The sequence below is a fragment of the Pelobates fuscus genome, chromosome 10, assembly GCF_036172605.1.
Source record: "Pelobates fuscus isolate aPelFus1 chromosome 10, aPelFus1.pri, whole genome shotgun sequence".
Classification (NCBI taxonomy): domain Eukaryota; kingdom Metazoa; phylum Chordata; class Amphibia; order Anura; family Pelobatidae; genus Pelobates; species Pelobates fuscus.
The window spans coordinates 110,985,197-111,008,816 of record NC_086326.1 but is presented as its reverse complement, the minus strand read 5'-3'; the positions used below and the strand labels follow the sequence as shown (position 1 = coordinate 111,008,816).

Here is a 23,620-nt window from a genome sequence, read left to right as displayed (position 1 = left end):
AGCTTGCTCTAAATGTTTCTGTGCACATCACACAGTTAACGAACAAGTCCTTATGAGCTAGAACAGAACAAAGGGACAGAGGAAGATTTTAAAAGATTCGAGGAAGAAAACAAAATGAAAAAATGGACAAAAGTAGAAAAAGAGAAAAGAGGGGAAAAAAGGGGGGGGGAGTAATAGAAGTGGACGATCTATATTGGAGTGGGTTGGTTTTTCGGGGGTTTACTCCCCAAAACATTGCAAGTAGGCTTACACATGTTCTGTAAAATTTCCTGGTATCAAATAATATGCTACAACTAATGTTGACTTGCAGGGGTGTCTTAGAGTCTGTATCATGTGACACCAGTAGAATAACTAAGTTTTCAGTTGTTCTGAGTTTTCTCTAAATGTTGTGTATAAGCAGTATGCTATCTCTGCCTCTGATACATCACCCATAATATCCTGGGAAGTAGGGACTGGACATATACCACTCTACTCATTTTCTTAGACCCTTTCTCAGTATGTCTACTACATGCCCATGATCCCATAGGTTTACTCCATAGTATTACGCTGGAACTGGGAGATGAGGGCCAGTATATCCTCCCACCCAGTTTTCTAGAGGCAACTACTGCTTCATGTAGTTGACACTGCGATGCCTTCTTTCTTCACACGCCCTTTCTACATCTTTATACCTCTTCTTTCATTTTGCTCTCCCCTCTCTCAATTCCCCGCCATTACCCCCCTCCTATGGAGTTTGTTTTGTGATTTTTTTTTTCTTTTCCTCTCCCATTGGCCTCCACCTTCTGTTCCCTGTCTCCCTCGTGAAATGGGGGCAGCTTAGTCCGAACTACTATTAATGCAAAAGGGCTCAACTCCCCACAAAAGAGATAGACGCAATGCGTATTTCAGAAACCTTTTTCCAAAATGCACACTTACTATCTGGTATAGCTCCTAGGTTCTTGAACTAATACTACCCATTGGGCTTTTTTGTTAATAACCCTTGACTCCAAAACTAAAGGAGTAGCTATTTTATTCTCATCTGAGGTTTGGTTTCAGAAGGAGACAGAGATGGTGGACCCCGAGGGCAGGTTCCTCTTCCTGGGGGGCATGATTCATAACACCGAGTTTACGTTTGTCAACCTATCTTTACCTAACAAAGGACAGAAACCATTTCTGGCTACCGCTTTTTTATGGAAACCACTTCACCTCTTAAGGCCCCCCAACTTTACCATGTAATACATCACCAACTTGCTTCAGAGGCAGCTTTGTCCCCAAAATGCTTATTATTGCCATCTTTCTGTCCAGCTTCCCAGTGCCATGTCTGTTCCCATACAGCTTCCCAGTGCTATCTTTGTCCCAAAATAGCTAATCGGTGCTATATTTGTGTCCAAATAGCTTACCAGTGTAATCCTTGTCCCCATATAGCTTATTAGTGTAATCTTTGTAAAAATATACAAAACAAATGTGTGAGTTATAGGCGCTTAAAGTGAAATAATATATGGTATAGCAGCTAGAACACTGTGTAGGTGCTCCAAAATCACCCACTAGTCAAGATGTAAAAAATATATAAACACAAAGTTGGGTATAGAGATAAAAGGACCCCCAAACTATTTGCATTACATTTTATGTGCCCTACTATCTACACGTAGTGCATATATCCTCACCTTTCTTTTTGACCATATGGAGAAAAGAGCCATCTCTCCAGAGGATTTAAAGGGGTTGTGTGCTACCTAAAAGCACACCTGCTGAAAAGTTTGGAGCCTATACCTAAAGGCTCCTCACCATGTGAGTGTACCACCATTTGCTCTCTCTATTCACCAATTGTTACACCAACAATCTTGCCTTATATATTTTTTATTTCGCTTCTTATTTGTACATGTTTTGAATCGAACCACCCCAAAAGAGTTCTCTAAAGGGTGAGTTCAAATGACAAAAATACAGCACTGCACTAAATAACCACTGGAAGGTTGGGGTCCTATTATCTCTATACCCAATTTAGTCATCTTTGTGCCTAAATATCTTATCAGTGCCAGGGGTGAAGGACTAGGGGCTGTTGTGGAGGGTATGGCCTGTACTTGGGGGGTTAGGCACTGAAATGGGGGGATGTCGACTATTGGGTAAAGAGGCTGTAATGTAAGTGATATGGGCTGCAATTGGGGGAACTGTAGTGGGGGGTAGGGATGTGGGATGATAGAGGTTGCAAGTGGGGGGATAGGGGCTGTAGTTGGAGGGATAGGTTGCTGACATTAAGGCATTTGGGGGGTAGGGACTGTAGTGGTGGATATAAGCTACATTTGGGGGTAAGGACAGTAGTGTGGGATGGGGACTGCAGTGGGATAAGGTACTGTAGTAGTGGGGTTGAAGGCTGTAATAGGGATAGGGGCGCCTGTTTTATTTTAAGGGTTGTAATAGGCATAGGGGCTCCTGTTTTATTTTAAGGACTGTAGTAGGGGGTTAGGAGCTGTAGTGGGCTGATAGGAACTGCAATTGGTGGGACAGGGACTGTCATGGGAGGATAGGGGCTGGAATTGGGGGGATAGAGACTGAAGGGGTGGATAGGAGCTACATTTGGAGGGTAGAGACTGTAGTGGTGGTTAGCGTTAAGACAAATACTCTTTTCCACAGACGTTTGCCACAAACTCCTGGAGGAGTGTGGAAGCTGGCCTCCTGCCAACTATGGTCCAGGTCCAGAGAACCCGTTTGAGAGTTACCCTGCCCAGCCGCCATCAGCAGTTTTCCCTCTGTGCACCTGGTTCGCCACTTTCCCTTCTCTAGAATTGAACCGAATGCTAGCTCCCTGGCAGCCGTTTGCATGAACCAACATACAAACGGTCCACAGTGGTACTTAGCAGCTACCACTATGGAACTAATTTTGGCATGAGGACTTTGTGGTTCCCAGTCACCTCAACGGTACTTAGCCGCGAATGTTATGGAACTGTTTTCGGCTAGGTGACCTTGAGGTTCCTGGGCAACTTGGTCCGTGGTTTTGAACCACTTTGTGAACAGCCAGGAGAGCGCTTTTTAGAGGGAAGGTGCCTGAGACTAAAGAGGAACAAACACTCCCTGAGAGCCAGAAAGAGCACCCCGTATTTCGGTCACATGAGCTTCTGAAAGTTGACCGGCCAAAGCACACATCGCTCTGTTACTATTTTGGACATAGGACCATGTGTACGGACGGTGGCGATTCCCCTTCACTGCATGGATCTGAGCGCTAATTGGACAACTTGGGTGCTCAGATCAGGGATGTTTGTGGAGGTAGGACATGTGAGGTTATTATACATTTTTATGATGTTTTGGGGTACTTTTATTTTTCATGTTTCGCTCTCTGTTCCTGGGAGATAATTAACTTACCAGTCTTTAACTCCATTATCTCCCAGGAACAGAGGTCTCTGGGAGGAACTTGTATTCAAGACAATTGAGATCCCATGCTGGGGACTGTCTATAAATTCTGTGTGCCTTGCCTAAATAAACTCAGTTGAAGTTAAACTGAGTCTAGACTAGTGTTTGGGTGAACCGGCTATACAGCCATACTCTCAGGAGAGCTTAATCACTTGGAGCTGTACCCAGGATCCTATCCCAGAGCAGGAAGCCACAGAGAGATCCTAGCCAAGCTGAGGTGGCCAGGGGCTGAAGCACTACGGGAATGCAGAATAAATAAAGAAGCACTACAGGTGTCCTGGTGGAAAGCTAGGAAGCGAGCTTGATGGAGGTACCCAGCAGGGGTGCCAGGCGGTCCATAACAGGACTGCAGTGAGGGGGTTAAAGCTGCAGTGTGGATAAAGGACTGTAGTAGGGATTTTGGGGCTGTAGGGATGTTATGGGCTTTAGTAGGGAGGTTATGATCGGTAGTAGTAGAGATAAAATGTGTAGGTGAGAGCAAACACATAAATGATAATATACTACCACTGCAGGATCCTGAACAATGAATGATAGTTGCCAGATATCTGTAATAGAGCAAATAATACAGATCATAGCGCAATATGTTACAGAATACAACATTTTAAAAACACCAATTGGTCAAACTCACATGGTGCTGAGCCTATTGTTAGCAGGCTCGGACTTTCAAGGCTCTTCAGTATATGTAACCTCCGGATTACTGCTTTCATGTTCTGCTTCCCCTTAAGGATACAACTCACAAGTAGGGTGTTATTAGCTGTAGTGTGGAGTTCGGGGCTTTAGTTTGAGAGTTTGGTGGTTTAGTGGGGAGTTAGGGTCTTTAGTAGGGGGCTTATGGGCTGTTGTGGGGAGTTGGTGGCTTTAGTACAGTGATATGGGTGGAGTGAGGAGTTGCGGGCTTTAGTACAGGGGTTATGGGCTGTAGTGGGGAGATGGTGGCTTTAGTAGGTCAAGTCGAGTGTGATGGCGCAGAGCCTAAAATGAGGGTTGGAGTCTAAAACAAGGGTAGATGCCTTGTGGCACTGATGCATCGCTATCAGCAGAGCGCCTGAGCTCTGTGCACCCCGTGAACCCACCCAGGATCAGCTCTGGATACTACAACAGACACTTCGTCCCTTCCTTGCCATGTGCTCAGGGGCAAGAAAGCCCTTTTACACTAATTCCAACTGTCGGTCTGGCTGCACATACTACATCATACCGAGAAGGATTACACATTTTTTTCCCTACGTCATACTTCACACACAAATATTGATTATTTTTTAATTCAACATTGTCATCTGGACAATCTACCCACCACCACCATGCACCTATAACCATCTCCACAACCTCTCCCACATACTCATAGTTACATAGTTACATAGCTGAAAAGAGACTTGCGTCTATCAAGTTCAGCCTTCTGTAATGGATCACCTGGCACCCTGACTGGGTACCTCCGTTGAAGGATGCTCCTACCGCTTACAGAGGGCTCTAAGCGCTCCGCAGACACCACAACCACTGCAGACCCCACGAACCACCACAGCTTGGTTGGGGTCTCGCCGTCTCCTACCCACCCTGGACCTACGACAAGGCTCCAGGTTCCAGTGGGTGAACCTCTCCTCCAAGAGAGTGCAGCAGGAACAAGCTCTTACAAGAGCTTAGAAGTGATTATCCAAGGGAGCATGCAGAGCATAGCAATCCCTTGTAGTGATATAGCAATTCCCCCAATAAGAGACAGGACTCTAGATTGAGGGTGAAGAAGAACTCTAGTTTAATGACACACACTCTGCTTTTATGCGATTCTCCCCTGCAAGGGAGACACCCACATACAATTATACATTACCCAATCACACAATGGTTACATCGCACAGATTCCCTCCCCTTAGCCTGAGAGGTAACCCAATTATACGTACAGTGCAAAATATACTTTTTACCCAACTTTCATAACTCTAAAACAATACATCCATTATTAATAAGTTACATATTATTAATTAGCACATTCCAAATACAAACATACCCAAAAATCATTCGAATCCGTTCAGCCGTTCGGGAGATAGGTATAAGTCACTTTTGACCGACCGCAAGCACATTTTCATGCCCAAAACAGTTCCATGGATTTGGGCTCTGCGGTCGGTCTATTTTACACCGAGAAAATGACTAAGTCCCATTCGAACAAACGTTCGAATCTTCGAACGGGACTTAGTCTCCAGCAGCGGTGTCGAAGTAGGTACGGGTCAGCGGTGTTCGTGCAATTGGGTAGCCGGAAACAGTTCCATAGATTTGGCTGCACACATCGCTGACCGCGTTCGAATAAGTTAAAATGGCCGCCGCCACGCGTTCGTTTGTCAAATGGCGGCCACTTCGACAACTTCAGCACTTCGACAACTTCGGCACTTCGACTGCATCCGAAGTGCCAGTTTAAAAGTGGTAACACTGCCCCAAAGTATTTAAAGGGCCAGGAACAGCATTATTCAAATCCATTATGCCCAAATGTAATTCTTAAAGGGCAATACATCCCAGGGCAGGAGGCTAGCGATCAGTCCTCTCCAATGCCCAGTGGCAACTGGCAGCTTGTCACATCTTCCTCACATTAGTTTTTTGCTGTTGATCCAAAAAAGCACTTCCAATTTTGCAACAAGCTATGTTGGAAAAAAAATATTTCTTGACCACAGAATGGCAGTTAGATTTATCCTTGGATCAAGCAGTTATTACCCTACATTGAAAGATTATATCCTTGAATATTTTGTTTTTGCAAGTATGCATCTAGTAGCTGTTTAAACATATGTATGGACTCTGATAAAACCACTTCTTCAGGCAGAGAATTCCACATCCTTATTGTTCATACAGTTAAAAAAAAAACCTTTCCTTAGACGAAATCTTCTTTCTTCCAGTCTAAACGCATGACCTTGTGTCCTATGTAAAGTTCGGTTTGTGAATAGATTTCCACACAATGGTTTGTATTGACCCCGAATATATTTGTATAATGTTATCATATGCCCTCTCAGGCGACGTTTTTCTAAACTAAATAGGTTTCAATTTGTTAACCTTTCTTCATAGCTGATATGTTCCATTCCTTTTATTAATTTTGTACCAGTAATTTCTAAAGAGGCAAAATGATATTCTCATCCCGAGAATGAATGCCCTTTTTCATGCATGACAATACCTTACTGGCCTTAGCCACTGCTGATTGACATTGCACATTGTTACATAGTTTGTTGTCTATAACAATTCCCAAGTCCTTTTCGCATGTTGTTATCCCTAATTCGCTTCCATTAAGGGTATACGTTGCTTGTGTATTCTTTACGCCAAAGTGCATAACTTTGCATTTTTCAACATTAAATTCCATCTGCCATTTGAGTGCCCAGTCCCTCAGTCTATCTAAATCCCTCTGCAGCAAAGTAATATCTCGCTCACATTGTATTATTTTACAGTTTTGTGTCATCTGCAAACACTGAAACATGACTTTCAATGCTTTTTTCAAGATAATTTATAAACATGTTAAATAGAAGGGATCCCAGAACAGTCCCAGAACAGAACCGTGAGGGACACAACTTGCCACCTCTGTTCAGCTTGAAAATTTACCATTAATGACAACTCTTTGTACTCTATTTTTAATCCAATGTTCTACAAGCATTTTCATCTAGACTGATTTCCTTGAGTTTGAACACTAATCTTTTGTGTGGAACTGTATCAAATGCCTTGGCAAAATCCAAATAGATCACATCCACTGCAACATCCTTATCTATACTTCTACTTACTTCTTCGTAGAACCCAATCAAGTTAGTTTGACTTGACCTGTGCGTCATAAAACCATGCTGATTTTTTGCTGATAACCATGTTCTTCTCAAGGGCAGGCAAATGGGGCCATGAGAAAGGCCGTTAGACCGCCGAAACGCGCTTTGGGCGACTTCTGTATATACTAACTATTACCTAGTTATGACTTGATGATTTTGGTCATGGTTTCTATCGACTGAGATTACAGCTTGCAGGATACCCCCTAATGAGAGATCCTCTATTTTGTGGTCTCTGTGTATACTATAGGGATTTATGATATATAAGTTTGTGTGGTGACAGAGTCCTTCTCTCTACACTGGACCCTGTCTAGACAGCACTTTTTCTAACTAATTTGTTTCTTCTATCACCCATCTCCCTATCCTTTCGATTTAACTTCTGCTAGACTAACTAAATACAAGGAGTTTTTTTTACTGTTGGAAGCTGATATTTAAATCAGGGATTTTCTTGAAGAGGTTACTTACGTTTATTTTTCCCTATCTTGATTCATTAGGGGAAGGCCTACTGCTGTTCTTTTGACTGTAATTAACTACTAACAGGCTGGATTTCCTTGGTATATACTTTTTGCAACTGTGTTCAGTTGTCTCATATAATTATACAATAGTTGCACTGTTCTGATACATTGTTATATACTTGTCTATACAAGGAATATGCCTGAATACTCTACCAGCTAGACCTGTAGTCTCTAGTCTTTATGTTTTAATCTTCACTATTTAGGGTGAAAGTGTGTGTTTTTCGTGTATGTGTGGGATGTTAAAACTATTATTTTTGTTTCAATAAAGGTTGTCAGTTTTTAAGCTACTATTACTTGATATTTATCTGGGGGTAGTAGTGGTGAGGAGAAGTATCCCGGTTTCACGAGGAGCTCTCCTCATTACTTTCTCTGTTCTCTCTATATATTTAGGGTTATGCCCTTTACTACCCCTGTAACCCTTTTGCTTCCTGCCAGAGTTCTCTTTGGCCGGTTGTTTTTTGCATTAAGTAGGTAAACCTTTTTACAACAACGAGTAACCCAAAATGTAATTAAAACGTCACTTTTAATATGTAACTTAAAATATTCCTATGGAGTAAATATCCTAATCAAAAAGTCCTAGACTATAGATTAGCCCATAGAGGATAGTATTATTTCTTATTCTATTGGCAATCGATAAAACCAAAAATTATGTGAAAAAAATATGTGGAACAAAAATATATATGTATAAATACCTAAGACAAAAGAATAATATAACAAAGAAAACCAAATATGTACAAATTGAAAAATAAATAGTATGATCGCTCTATATAGGTTAAACCCCAACAGGTGGTCAGTAGTTATCTATCAGGTTGAGAATTGTCATTTAGCAGATAGGGGCCAATTCAGTAAGCAGTTAATAGTAAGAATCCCTACTCTGTTGTGCCTTCAAGGGCACCCTTAAACAAATTCTAAATCCCTCCTCCCTTCTCTTGAAATATATAGTTGGTTTAAGAGTTCGTCTCGTTGGGATAGGTAAATATAATAAGAGCGCGATCTCCCAAATAGATTTCCTATGAAGGTAGATAATGATAGGAAATCAAAACAATAAACAAAATAAAATTAAACGAATAAATGAAAAGAGTAAAGCTGGTAAAATCTAGTATATCTTAGAGCATATCGTTAGCTGGCGAATAGTTCCTGGCGAACATATGCGATGTTCGGTCCGCCCCCTATTCGTCATCATTGAGTAACTGAGTACCTCACACTCATCAGACACATTCCAGCCAATCAGCAGCAGACCCTCCCTCCCAGACCCTCCCTCTCAGACCCTCCCACCTACTAGACAGCATACAATTTAGATTAATTCTGAAGCTGCGTTCTTTTTTTTTTTTTGTATTATTATTTCTTTGTGTTTATTATACATTATCCTCCGTAGCCAGTAACCTGTGTTTATTATTCATTATCCCCCATAGCCAGTAACCTGTGTTTATTATACATTATCCTCCCACAGCCATTAACCTGTGTTTATTATACATTATCCCCCCATAGCCAGTAACCTGTGTTTATTATTCATTATCCCCCATAGCCAGTAACCTGTGTTTATTACACATTATCCTCCCACAGCCATTAACCTGTGTTTATTATACATTATCCCCCCACAACCAGTAACCTGTGTTTATAATACATTATCCCCCCATAGCCAGTAACCTGTGTTTATTATTCATTATCCCCCATAGCCAGTAACCTGTGTTTATTACACATTATCCTCCCACAGCCATTAACCTGTGTTTATTATACATTATCCCCCATAGCCAGTAACCTGGGTTTATTATACATTATCCCCCCACAACCAGTAACCTGTGTTTATAATACATTATCCCCCCATAGCCAGAAACCTGTGTTTATTATTCATTATCCCCCATAGCCAGTAACCTGTGTTTATTATACATTATCCTCCCCATAGCCAGTAACCTGTGCTTATTATACATTATCCCCCCATAGCCAGTAACCTGTGCTTATTATATATTATCCCCCCCATAGCCAGTAACCTGTGTTTATTATACATTATCCCTCCCATAGCCAGTAACCTGTGTTTATTATACATTATCCCTCCCATAGCCAGTAACCTGTGTTTATTATACATTATCCCCCATAGCCAGTAACCTGTGTTTATTATACATTATCCCCCCACAACCAGTAACCTGTGTTTATAATACATTATCCCCCCATAGCCAGAAACCTGTGTTTATTATTCATTATCCCCCATAGCCAGTAACCTGTGTTTATTACACATTATCCTCCCACAGCCATTAACCTGTGTTTATTATACATTATCCCCCATAGCCAGTAACCTGTGTTTATTATACATTATCCCCCCACAACCAGTAACCTGTGTTTATTATACATTATCCCCCCACAACCAGTAACCTGTGTTTATTATACATTATCCCCCCATAGCCAGTAACCTGTGTTTATTATACAAATGCAAATTTTTCAAAGTGCGATGTAACCACAGTATTTCATGGTTCTATTTGACTCTCAGATATGAGGTGCACCGCAGGCCACAAATGTACTAGTTAGCACCCAAAAAATGCGAATTTTTCAAAGTGCGATGTAACCACAGTATTTGACGGTTCTATTTGACTCTCAGATATGAAGTGCACGCCCCAAATTTACTTTTTAGCACCAAAAAAAATGTAATTTGTCAAACTGCAATGTCACAGCAGTATTTAAAAATGCCTAGATGTTGCCCACTGAGCTACCAGAACAGGATTAAAGTAATGTGCCTGGCACACATGCAGTTGCAAGTGCCCACCTAACAAACAGACTGATTGCTTATTTCTCTGTGGCACTGGGCTCAGGGCAGGGTACAAAAATGTAATATAGCACCCACAAGAATAACCGCTGTAGTTTGCAGAGTCAACACCAGAATTCTTTCCTAATCTGTACCTCACAGCTGCAGCATCCTCTCCCTACACTAATAAGAGCTCATGTGACTCCAGCTTATATAGAGGCTGGGTCTCATGCTGTACTGGCCAATCACAGCCATACCATTAGTAGGCATGGCTGTGATGGCTTCTAAGGGCACACAAGTCAAACGCTTGTTGATTGGCTGCCCTGCAGCTTTTCAAAAAGCGCCATTAAATCGCTGAACACCGAACTCGAACCCAAACTGTTACTGAAATGTCCGTGTTCTTGTTCGGGGTCCAAAAATCGGAATGTTCGGTACGAACTCGAACTTTACAGTTCAGGTTCGCTCATCTCTAGTGCCATTTTTTTATATGAAATCTTTCTCAAGTATATTAACCCTTTTTAAAAAAATTTTTTACTTCCTCATGTATATATTTTTTCTTCATTTAAATGTATATTTATACCACAAATTGAAGAATAGAGAGAAGAAGCAAAAGGGTGAACCTTTAAGTAGGTGAACCCTTCTGAAAGCCGAGTAACACAGATAAAACGTAACTTTTAATTAATATAGTGTAAAAAATTAAATATAATAAATAATAAGAATGAACAGAGTCAATAGAGCTCTTGCTTAACCACTTAAGGACACATGACATGTGTGACATGTTATGATTCCCTTTTATTCCAGAAGTTTGGTCCTTAAGGGGTTAAATAGGAGTAAATAAAGCTCCTAAATCACATAAGGAAAAAATAAAATAATTAAATGTAACCCTATTACTTAGATAACATAAAGAAATAACAGAAATAAATAAATAAATAATAAAAATTCAATAATATCACTCTGTGAGTCAGTGGTAGTAAAAAGCAAAAGGAAATACTGCAAAAAGTAGATACAAAATAACAGCAAATGTAACAGGTAGCAAAGGATACAAATGTTGCTAGTCTAATAAATAGAGAGGAGGGAAAAAGATAAATGCGGTTTAACCCCTTAAGGACACATGACATGTGTGACATGTCATTATTCCCTTTTATTCCAGAAGTTTGGTCCTTAAGGGGTTAAAATACTAGCAGAACAGCAAGCCCTGCAAAAGATCATATATATAGGCAGGAGAGAAAGCTAAAATTGGAGAAACTAGCTTCCCTACTCTGCTGTGCCTTCAAGGGCACCCCTTAAGTAGGAAAGCTAGTCTCTCCACTTTTAGCTTTCTCTCCTTATGTGATTTTGGAGCTTTATTTACTACTATTTAAGCAGAAGCTATATTGACTCTGCTCATTCTTGTTATTTATTATATTCTATTTTTTACACCATATTAATTAAAAGTTATGTTTTATCTGGGTTGCTTGGCTTTCTGGGTTACCTGGATTACCTACTTAAAGGTTCACCCTTTTGCTTCTTCTCTCTATTCTTCAAGTCATTGATCCTGGGTGTTATCCCCCACTACCTCAGAGTAACCTGACACCTTCTCCCAGATAGGTTTTTTCCTATCTCTATATTTCACCATATATTTACACCACTAATCAAGAGTTAAGCATTTTTTAATCCCCCTTTTTAAATGCAGTGAGATTAAACACCTACTACACAGTGAATAAGAAACAAATATTAATTCTCTCCTGTTATATAAACTACATTTTGCACCTTATTGGATTTTAGGATACAGACATTTAATTAATTACCTTTCTTATATACCATCTTTTTCATATATTATGTTTTACATATATTTTGTAGTGATGTCGCGAACATAAAATTTTCCGTTCGCGAATGGCGAACGCGAACTTCCGCAAATGTTCGCGAACGGGCGAACCGGGCAAACCGCCATAGACTTCAATAGGCAGGCGAATTTTAAAACCCACAGGGACTCTTTCTGGCCACAATAGTGATGGGAAAGTTGTTTCAAGGGAACTAACACCTGGACTGTGGCATGCCGAAGTGGGATCCATGGCAAAACTCCCATGGAAAATTACATAGTTGATGCAGACTCTGGTTTTAATCCATAAAGGGCAGAAATCACCTAACATTCCTAAATTGTTTGGAATAACGTGCTTTAAAACATCAGGTATGAGGTTGTATCGATCAGGTAGTGTAAGGGTTACGCCCCCTTCACAGTGACAGACCAAACTCCCCGTTTAACGCACCGCAAACAACCGCAAACAGTCCATTTGCACAACCGCAAACTCCCCATTTGCACAAGGTTGGATACCGATCGATGGTTCGATATTCTGAGCCCTCTCTGATTTACTGTACACAACTATTCGATATTCCCACAAATTTTATAAAGCATTTTATGTTTGTTTGAGACCACCTTAAAAATATTGGATATCGCTAAAAATCATGATCACTATATACTTTCTCTACAAACCTCTAAAACGAACCAAACTACTCATCCATCCGCTATACCACTTCATCCCACCTAGAACTAGTGCCCAGTTAAAATACTTGACTCTTACTTACCCACACTCAGTCATGCCACACACATTTCACCACTACTCTCACTGAATCCCTCTGACTACGGCTAAATTCATCTTCTACATCAGAACACTACTCCTAAGATTGGGTTGTATCCATGTCTCGGGTCTTTCATTTAGAATAGGGGCAGCTTCGGTCTCCTTCAACACTGACACTCCAGTGCATATTATTAAAAGATTGGGCAGATGGAAATCCTCAGTCCACAACCGATATATTCCTCATCCCGAGAGAGAAATGAGGAAAGCTTTTAAATTTAATGCAATAAGTGTGTTTTTCTTTAATACCCTTTCACCCTCTTTGCATGAACCCGATTTACATATATTACTAATATGTTTCTGAACATATATATTATATTATTCACTCACTCACTCTCTGGGCCGGCCTAAGACATCATGCTGCCTAGGTCCAACGATAAATGACTATGGGGGATAATGTATAATAAACACAGGTTACTGCCTATGGGAGGATAATGTATAATAAACACAGGTTACTGGCTATGGGGGGATAATGTATAATAAACACAGGTTACGGGGGATAATGTATAATAAACACACACAAAAAAATGAATGCAGCTTCAGAGTTAATCTAAATTGTATGCTGTCTAGAAGGTGGGAGGGTCTGGGAGGGAGGGTCTGCTGCTGATTGGCTGGAATGTGTCTGCTGACTGTGAGGTACAGGGTAAAAGTTTACTCAATGATTACGAATAGGGGCGGACCGAACATCGCATATGTTCGCCGTCCGCGGAGAACGCGGACATGCTATGTTCGCCAGGAACTATTCGCCAGCGAACCGTTCGGGACATCACTAGTCGAGGCAGAAGACACAGGCACCATCTTGCATCCGTGCACCTCCCAGTTAGGCTCCGGTGTGGTTTGGAGGAAATCATCCATTGGTCCCGATGGTGGTGCCAGTGGAGCAGCCCTCTGGGTCTGCGGGTGCTCCGGTCGTTTGGTGCGCCCCATTAAGGTACTGGAATCTGCGACAAGTGGCTAATAGTAGCGTAGTGGCGAGGAGCTCTGTTTTGAGACGTCCATGCCGCTCGGACTTCAGACCACGCCCCCGACTTCTGTTATTGTATCCCTTTTGTTTTTATCTGTTGTTGGTGTAACTAATTGGATTATCATCTATATTTTTGTATGCACTGTGACTATTTTTGTTCATAATAAATATTCCTTTATAAAGTTCTGCCTTTGTCTGGTAAAGAATCACATTACCTGAAGAGACTAATTACTATTTTTGCAATTCCTTAAATTTTGTGCTAAGTTGTATTTGGCGAGTTTGTATTATTAAGTTTACCTGGGGAACCAAGGCACCCCATTTATAAATTATCTTGGTGGTGACAGCGTTAAAATAGTAATATTTATATTATTATGCTTAAGTGTGGGTGGTGTTAAGGTGGATTTTATCATTATTTCCAGTCTAGTGCAAACAAATAGTGAACATTAACCGTTTCACCACCACAACTATGTCACGCACACTCTTGAAGTAGGGTATGTTCGTGACAATGGGGTCTTGCCAGTGATTTATAAAGAGGCAAAATGATATTCTTATCCCGAGAATTAATGCCCTTGTTTATGCATGACAATACCTTACTGGCCTTAGCCACTACTGTTTGACATTGCACACTATTGTCTGGTTTGTTGTCTATAACAATTCCCAAATAGAGATGTCCCGAACAGTTCGCCGGGAACTGTTCACCGGCGAACATAGCTTGTTTACGGTCGCCGCGGCGGGCGAACATATGCGATGTTCGGTCCGCCCCCTATTCATCATGGAGGTGGGAGGGTCTGGGAGGGAGGGTCTGCTGCTGATTGGCTGGAATGTGTCTGCTGACTGTGAGGTACAGGGTCAAAGTTTACTCAATAATGATGAATAGGGGGCGGACCGAACATCGCATATGTTCGCCTGCCGCGGCGACCGTGAACAAGCTATGTTCGGGACATATCTATTCCCAAATACTACCATTTAGGGTATAAGGTGCTTATGCATTCTTTACCCCCGAAGTGCATACCTTTCTGTTTTTTTTTGTCTCTCTTCTCCCTTTCTCTTCCTATTTTTTCTTTCAACTACCTACTTTAATCCACACCTAATCCCTCCTCCTGAGGGATATCTTCTGTACTTAGTTCTTGATAGAGTGGCTATTCAGCTATTCTATCCCTGGTTTGTGGGAACTAAATTTGTAATTATCTATATATTGTACTGTATATGTATGAATGCCATTGTACTACTTGACATACGGCTTGCCATTGTTTCACTTCCATCTGCTTTTGTATGTTATAGGCATAATGCCTACGTGACATTTGATATTTGTTGGTTTCTACTGTATTGTTTATTTTCTTTAACTGGAAATTGCTAAATAATCCTGATAAACTTTTTAACTTGAATGAGAAAAAAAAAGCTGTGAATTTTCTTTTTTTTGTCCTAATTTTAATGGAGCTGGCAAGGGAGTTCCATAGGAACGGTGCAAATCTAGAGAAGTTTTGAAGAAGAGTCAGAGGTGCTAGTATGAAGGTCTTCGAACAGTGAAGAGTTTGGGCAGAAATGGATAGACAACAACAAGTCGGCCTTTATAAAGAGTCTCACTTAAAACAACAGAAAAAAGGTAAAAGAAAGTCTGTCCAGGTAATAAAATATTCAATAAAAAATATTCAATAAAAAAATGTCTCACTGGTATAACTGGATAGAGTATGGGTACAGTCCTCAGGAGTTGATCCGTCCGGGTTGTATATAATCTGTATATGTGAAGACAATAATAAAAACACAACAAACTGCCGATAGTGAAGTATTGTAAATCTAAGGATAAAATTAATAGAACGGAGATAATACACTCACATTTGGAGGAGCTTTGGCCAGCTCTGGGATGAAGTGTGTTTAGCGGTATAATCCCCGCTAAGGCATATAATGTAGAGATGTGTCCGTCAATCCGGCCTGGATAAGTCGTGCTCCATGGTATATAAAAACCAGCAATAGTGCTCTCAGTGTATAAAAGATAAATAAAATAAATGTAAATAAAATATACTCACAAGTATAGAGCAGAGGGTACTGCCCTATCTATACAGTGCTGGTGGAGTGATCCCCACCTAGGTTTTCTTGAGTCAGGATACAGTAAAAAAATGCCAGGAAAAGTAAAATTAAAAAGTGCATATAAAACACGATAAAGGGGGCAGGGCCTGACAGCCAAGATGGCCAGTCGCACATTCTACCAGCTCCTACAATAATGGGCAAAAGAATGCTGATAACGATAGATCCACTAGCGACAGCGGCAAACGGTGTCCGGGAACAAACACAAGACGACATGAGCAACAAATTGACACCTCACCAGAGAACCGCGGAAAAGCCTGCACTGGCCATGCGGCCTAAAGTAGAGCAAAGCCTGAGGCCCGGGGGTGACGGCCGACCTCCCGGCACGGGACGAGCTCACAAGCGAGAGCACACTACAGCCCTGCTGCCCCCCCCCCTCTGGACCGGCGGGGGTCATCTCGGTCCTCACTGGGGAAGAATATCGCTGCATTAATGCCTGCCCAAGCGCCAAAATTCACGGCCAAACGGGACCGCAAGGGCCTAGCCAAGATGGCGGCTCAGAAGCAGCCCAGGACAAAGCACGCACTTATTTAGCCACCCAAACACACACAAGAGTTCTTCGACCGGCTTTGCACCCACCTTTGGACGCAGTTCAAAGTCCGGAGACAGCTCTACAGACTGGCTGTGAGAAAGGTGGCGGCGTGGATCCACCCGGCTACCCGGCATTGCCTGCGGGGGAATCCCCCTCATGTCTCCAGAGCAGCCTCTCGATGGAAATGTCGACAGCGATCGGCGAGGTGGGACACTGCACCATGTTCCCCGGACAGCAGCACTCACACTATCATGCATCAGAACAGGACCCGCCGGCGTCCCCGACCTACCTACCACACAGCGTTCCCAGCAACAGTCAACCAACACGGCGCAACCCAGCACAAAAGACGCCTTAACACCTGCGACAATATCCACGATGCAGCAGGGCCGTCGACCGACGGACGATACCGGCAGAGAGCCTATCCACCGCTGTGGCGAAACCAACCTCGCCACTGGGCCCTGGAGAAGCCTGTTTGCTAGCCTCCTACCAGCTGACTATGGCCCCTGGGTTATTTGGGGCATATTGTACTGTATATTGCTGCTACTGGCCCTTTTAACAGCATCTATGGACATATTGGGACTTTTGGGACTACTGTCCCTTTAAGACTGTGATACATATTCTAGTGTACTGCCTGTAATATTATATGTGTATTTGTGTGTTAAGTTTAACCTGGGATATATATGCAGCATTCATCTGATTGTTCGGTAGAATCACTCCATTCATTATATTGAGTGAAACTACCGAACAACCAGACCACCCAGGAATAAGTGTGCCTCCAATTACAGTTTGCAACAATGTTGCAAATGGGTAATTGGCAATCAGTGTAATGTATGCTTTGTCCTCTGGGTGGCCGCCATTTGGGAAACAAACACGTGGCGGCGGCCATCTTAAACTACCGAACAGCTGTGTTTTGCCGTCGAGTGTCTGGAACTAAAATCGGACACTTGACTAGGCAAACACCGCTGAGACCTCCATACTTCCAGAAATTCGTATAGAAACTACCGAATGGCCCGCCGTTCGGTAGAAAGAACCCCAACAAACAAGGGAATTCATTCAAACCCTCTCCAGGCTCTATAACACAGGCAATTCGTCTGTTTTCATTCCCTTGTTTGTGACCGACCGCAGGGCCAAAATGCATGGAACTGTTTTCGGATACTTTACCCATGCGGTCGGTCAAATCTTTGGAACCCCATATCTCACGAACCGTTCATCCGAATGACTTGAATTTTGAATATGTTGTCCCCCTGAATAAGGGCTATATTTAAAGGTGTACCCCCGGGTTTTGGGGTACATCCAGAACTTGGCTGAAAAGGTGTACCGGATAATTGGGTTTAATGTTATCTGAGGGGAGGGGATGTGTGGGCTGAACCATGTATGTGATTGGATATTTTATGCCTCCCCCTGGGTGTGGACTGTATGTGTATTATTGTAATAAAAGCCGGGCTGGATGAGCCAGTCCAGAGTTCCTGTTTTACCCTCAAAGTGATGTGTCGTCTCATTATTGGGGGAAGGATTTATTGTATGCTGTTCCAGTTGACTGCTAGGAGTACAAGCCTATTCGTATGGTTCCTATTCAATGGTCTACAGCATTCATACGCTTGGGAGAATTTAAAGGTTTCTCGGATTCGGTGATTATGGTGTCTGCCAGAGTGCTTGGAGTCCTCAGGAAGCACTAGGAGCATCCATTAACGGAGGTACCAAGTCGGGGTGCCAGGTGATCCGCTACATTGGTGGCAAGCGGTGGGATGGCGTCCTAGTGTGAGGTAAAGCAGCTCGGAGACACAGTTCGTTTGGATTACAAAGGGAGGACAACGCTAGTACCCGTACAGCGTCCCTATCCACAAAAGAAGCAACTGCAGCAGAGCAAGCATGGCGCCTGGCTACACTCAAGAGCGGTTGGACAGAGAGATTGCCATACGGCTGGCTTTCTTTGGACCCAACCCCTCTGAGAAAATTGTGCAGTTCATAAGGGAATCAACGGCAGATTTCCTGCAGCGCCTAGCAGATTTAGACAAAAAGAGAGCTGAAGGGGTCGTCCTTCCTCCCCAGCGGCAGTCTACGGTTCAGGGAGAGGAACCTGTTATCCCCTCTCCCCAGCGGCTGAAGGTGTGTAAGGGAGAGGAGTTTGTTACCCCCTCTCCCCACCGACAACCTAACCCACCAAGGGGAGACAGTAAACCCCTCACCAGCGCAGATGGGACCGTGGTCTCTGCGCCATGCCTACAGGGAGTACAGAGGGTCAGCCCTGCTCCCCAGCTGCTGAAAGTGTGTAAGGGAGAGGAGTTTGTTACCCCCTCTCCCCAGCGGCAGCTTAGCACACCAAGGGGAGACAGTAAACCCCTCACCAGCGCAGATGGGATCGTGGTCTCTGCGCCCTGCCTACAGGGAGTACAGAGGGTCAGCCCTGCTCCCCAGCTGCTGAAAGTGTGTAAGGGAGAGGAGTTTGTTACCCCCTCTCCCCAGCGGCAGCTTAGCGCACCAAGGGGAGACAGTAAGCCCCACACCAGCGCAGATGGGACCGTGGTCTCTGCGCCCAAGTTACAGGGAGCTGAAGGGGCCGTCCTCCCTCCCCAGCGGCAGTGTGATTTGTTGGGAATTGGGAGCCCAGTCTCCATTCCCCAGCGGCAGTGTGAATTGCAGGGAATTGGGAGCCCAGTCTCCAATCCCCAGCGGCAGGCTGAGTTACAGGGGGCAGAGGTAGTTGGTCCTACCCCCCAGCAGCAGAGTGATATGCCGGGAAGGCAGTGTGAAGTGCAGGGAGAGGAGAGCAGCGTCCTCCCTCCCCAGCGGAAGGCTGAGTTACAGGGGGCAGAGGTAGTTGGTCCTACCCCCCAGCAGCAGCGTGATTTTTTGGGAATAGAGAGCCCAGTCTCTATTCCCCAGCAGCAGGAAACTGAATTGGGAGGAGAGACAGTCGGTCTCCCTCCACAAAGACTGAAAGTAGGCATGGGAGAGGAGATTGTTACCTCCTCTCCCCAGCGGCAGATCATCAATGGGCAGAGTGTTCTAATGGGAGAGGAGATTGTTACCACCTCTCCCCAGCGGCGGATCATCAATGGGCAGAGTGTTCTAATGGGAGAGGAGCTGGTTACCACCTCTCCCCAGCAGCAGCTTAATGTACCAGGGGGAGACTGTAAGCCCCACACCTGTGCAGATGGGACCGTGGTCTCTGCACTTCCAGCACAGGGGGTAGGGACGGTCGGTCCTGCCCCCCCACAACAGGGCTGTTTAGCCAAAGGGGAGACAGTCTGTCTCCAGCAGCAGAGCTGTGTAACTAAAGGGGAGACAGTCGGTCTCCAGCAGCAGAGCTGTGTAACTCAAGGGGAGACAGTCAGTCTCCAGCAGCAGAGCGGTGTAACTCAAGGGGAGACAGTCGGTCTCCAGCAGCAGAGCTGCGCAGCTAAAGAGGAGACAGTCGGTCTCCAGCAACCAGGCTCCAACCAGACTACTCCTGTAGTAGTGCTGGCACCAGGGCAGAGTACCGCTGGTCTCTGCCCACTCAGCAACCCACCAAAACAGCCTACCAGTCCCCCACACAGCCGGGGTGAGGCACCTGGACCTGGACAAGTTTTTCCATTACTCAGGTGTAGTAACCATTTATTGCGGGTGGGCTGTACTGCTGGTTCTGTCTTGTGGGTGGGCTGCTGGACTAACAAGGGCACTGACCGGCAAGAGGTCAGGTACCCTGTTAGTCTGTTTGGATTTAAAGGTGTACCCCCGGGTTTTGGGGTACATCCAGAACTTGGCTGAAAAGGTGTACCGGATAATTGGGTTTAATGTTATCTGAGGGGAGGGGATGTGTGGGCTGAACCATGTATGTGATTGGATATTTTATGCCTCCCCCTGGGTGTGGACTGTATGTGTATTATTGTAATAAAAGCCGGGCTGGATGAGCCAGTCCAGAGTTCCTGTTTTACCCTCAAAGTGATGTGTCGTCTCATTATTGGGGGAAGGATTTATTGTATGCTGTTCCAGTTGACTGCTAGGAGTACAAGCCTATTCGTATGGTTCCTATTCAATGGTCTACAGCATTCATACGCTTTGGAGAATTTAAAGGTTTCCCGGATTCGGTGATTATGGTGTCTGCCAGAGTGCTTGGAGTCCTCAGGAAGCACTAGGAGCATCCATTAACGGAGGTACCAAGTCGGGGTGCCAGGTGATCCGCTACAACCGCCAACCATGAAAGGGGTCCCGGGGAGGCACCTGTCCTGCCGTGCGAGCCAATCCACCATCACCTCAAGCGAGCGTGCAGCCCTCGGACAGGTCACCCCCATGCTGGACAGGTCTGTACACCCGGTGGGCATAGGCTGAAAGAGTCAACTTGAAAAGCAGGCGGCGCTGGGCTCCAGCCTCTGCATTAGGCACCTTTCGGGACATTGTTACCGCTGGCAACAACCTACAGCCCAGATACTCACCTCGCAGTATAGTTCCTTACTGAACTGTGATCAACATAACTCATCTTGCATTACTCAGACTTGCCTGTTAGTAGCTTCCCTCACCCTCTTGCTTTATGCAAGTATATATGTAAATGCTTCACCAGAGAGTGGCACTGAGCAGTCTCAAAGGCGTTACCTACCTTACCCTCACACAACATGCTAACACATAGCACGGCCTATAACAAACAAGCCCAACACATGCCATAGCCCTGAAGCACATAAGCTTGTCAGTACACTATATCAACACTAACATCTAGCATAGTTAAGCATTAATTGTTTTTTCACCTGTTTCATTAACTTTTACTCTGGCAATATAACCTTTTAGTTAAGCTAGAAAAAAATATAGAAAACTGTGCATATTGTTTTAGTCTGCATGATATATAATTAAAAAATGTGCAACGCATGCGAATGCCATAACCCTGTACATCTTGTTATCTCTCTGTTTACTGCAGCTGTTGTGGCGCACCAAGCAATGTTACCTCTTTGCATGCAATAAATAAAGAATTACAAAAAAAATAAAAAATAAAGCCCGATAAAATGAAGTTTGGTCCTGTGGAAAAGATAACCAAAAAACGTTTATTGTTTAAAATACACAATTCAAAACCATTAATGTGTTTCACCTTTAAGGCTTTATCAAAATGGCATTATACCTGGCATAGAGGAATATTTTTAAGGATATGTAACAATTAAAAATGGCGCCAACAAATGGATCAGCCAATAGGAAACACATATTTAAAAACACATGTAAAACATAAATAAAACAAATATTGTTTATCCAGTTCAACAGGGTGGTCAGATAGGGACTATATAATATAATTGCATGTTTAAAACAAAGCTTATATCAAAAGATATATGAGAAAATAAAACGTCACGTGACCGGCATTATTTGGAGCAAAGCTCCATGGGTAATGTAGTTTTGCCGGTCATCGTGAGTGTAGGGGAGAAGGCAGCGAGCGGCGAGTGGCTCGCTCTAACTAACAGTAACAAGCCGCTCCCATCAGCGGTGGGACTACAGGGGGAGTGTATGTGAATCCAAATACCTGCCAACGGCACGTGGGATTGGGGAAAATAGTAAAAGATGAAAGTAAGGACTCTGATTACTGCCCTAATTAACCATGTAAAAGTCCCATGGGAGGAATAAAATGTGTAAAGGAGTATATGGTTTTGGCCCCATAAGTGTATACATACATATGGAGGATACATAAAAATAGCAGCTTATTAATATAAACAAAAGGAAAAATAGTATAAATAATAAATAAAGGGACATGATACATAAATACAGCAGCTTACTAATATAGACAGAAATTAAAAGAATATAAATGATAAAAGCATAAAAGGCATAGCCTTAAAACATGATAGTATGAGTTTAGAGCATTAAGTGCTGTTAATGATAGATACACATAAAATTCACATATAAAGTTAAATAATGTCTATTTTCGATTTTAGAAACAATTATATTATTGACGTTGAGAATGTCTTTGACACAGAGGCTATTAGTCCAATCCAAATTAATTACAATAGTCTAAGCCAACACGAACTGTTTATTAAACTGGGAAGATCTCTTACCTCTGAGATAAAGCTAAAATGGGAAATAGCCCCCTTAAAGAAAAATATTGACGAACGAATTACCCCTTGAGGCTTAAGATTACTCAAATTACCCACCTCCGACCAAGATGATCTTGAATTTATGGAGGAATGGAATAATAAACTAGAATTATGTACCCTTGGCCTAATGGAGACACTAATAGTAAAAAAAAAACAAGAAACTATCAATTCTAGATTCAGAAATTAAAAATCTTAAGGAAAAGCTATTGCCCTTTACAGAGACTAAAGCATACAAACAAAACTGCATATTAATTCAGAGTAAAATTGAAAAAGTAGAAACAGACACAAAACATATTAAAATCAAGAAGTATATTAGAGACAAAACAGATTATTCGAATAAGTGAGTAAGAACCTATCACCTAAGCTATATACCACACAAAGTCACACTCAAAAAGAAAACTCCTATAATAGCGAAAACTATATAGGAACAGAGACACCCCCCCAACCAAGAAAATATACCATCGACATTTGTCACTATGACCACCACCCACACCAATATCAAAACTATGCCACTAGGAAACCCCTATACTCACCCCAAAATAAGCGACCACATAGAGCTCAAACCAACTCCTACCCTGGTCCCTTGCTCAAATCCAATACTCATTCGTATTAAGCACCGTCACACCACAGCCATAGGAACACATATTCCCAACCACCCAGAAAATATCACCATACTACGTACTCTAACAAGAGACATTTTTCACCTAAACCCCAAAGATCCAGATACATAAATGACCATACAGCATATTGCAAATTACCCACTATTCCACATCACCAAAACAGATACCAATTATTGTCAATCGGTTCCGAATTCGAAAATGAAGATATTTTTTTAGAGATCCCCACTCACCACAGCACATTAATCCAAACCTCACAAAAACTAATTCTAAGTTTAGAGGAAGAAGTGGCAGACGCGAACAAGAGAGAAAGATTAGAAAGACAATAACCACTCAGAACGACCAATGCAGTGGCATTTTTAACCTTTCACAAAAAACTCTTAC

At 43.0% G+C, this 23,620-nt stretch overlaps 1 protein-coding gene across 2 annotated transcripts in view; it reads left to right on the top strand.

Annotated features, from left to right (window-relative positions):
- LOC134575567 (glutathione S-transferase P 1-like) overlaps positions 1-23,620 on the top strand; it is a 168,016-nt gene that overhangs the window by 89,279 nt on the left and 55,117 nt on the right. The window lies entirely within an intron of this gene.